Below are 745 nucleotides of genomic sequence, written 5' to 3'. Positions count from 1 at the left end.
ACTAGGGAGACAATACGATGTTTACGCATGCGGGTCTGATCAGTTTCACCCATGAGCATGGTCTCTGATTGGTTTCCGCCCAGACAAAATTCTACCAAGCCATCATGGCGGTGATCTGGCATAGCGTGGGAGCCCAGAAAAATAACGTGTCCCCCTAAACCTGGCTTTCACCTTCCTCCTCCCCACCTGACCACGACTTCCCGATTTCTTTTGCGCGTGTCCACCCTTTCCCAATCAGTGCCTGTAACGTCACCTAAGCTGCCCCCATATACTCCACCCCCAACCTAGCCGATTATATACTTTGTTCCCAGCTTGCTCCCGCAGAGGGGCCTTGCTTCCCCCAGCTGCCGACTCGTGCCCAGCAATAAAGGCTTTCTTTATCTTTGCTGTGTCTCTCACTTGTGCCAAACCTAACCTTTTTGGTGCTGTGATTTGGATACCCGGTGGGGGTGTGTAGCTCCTAAGGGGTTAAGCCCCCCTTAGTTTGAGCCCCCCACAACAAGCCACCTTTTCCTCCTTTCTCACTTGCGCCAAACATAACAGTCTACAGTGCATCCACTCACCCGTAAAACCCTGGAGTTTATCTTTCCTTATAGCTGAGTAATACTCCATTGTATAAAAATACCACATCTTTTCTATCCATTCCTCAGCCGACGGGCATTTGGGTTGTTTCCAAGATCCAGCCATGACAAATTGCTCTGCTATAAACATGGGTGCACAGACAGCACCGTGGTATGATGCTTTC

The sequence above is a fragment of the Chinchilla lanigera genome, unplaced genomic scaffold, assembly GCF_000276665.1.
Source record: "Chinchilla lanigera isolate Chin_1 unplaced genomic scaffold, ChiLan1.0 scaffold00019, whole genome shotgun sequence".
In the NCBI taxonomy this organism is placed as follows: domain Eukaryota; kingdom Metazoa; phylum Chordata; class Mammalia; order Rodentia; family Chinchillidae; genus Chinchilla; species Chinchilla lanigera.
This window is presented reverse-complemented; position numbering follows the sequence as displayed.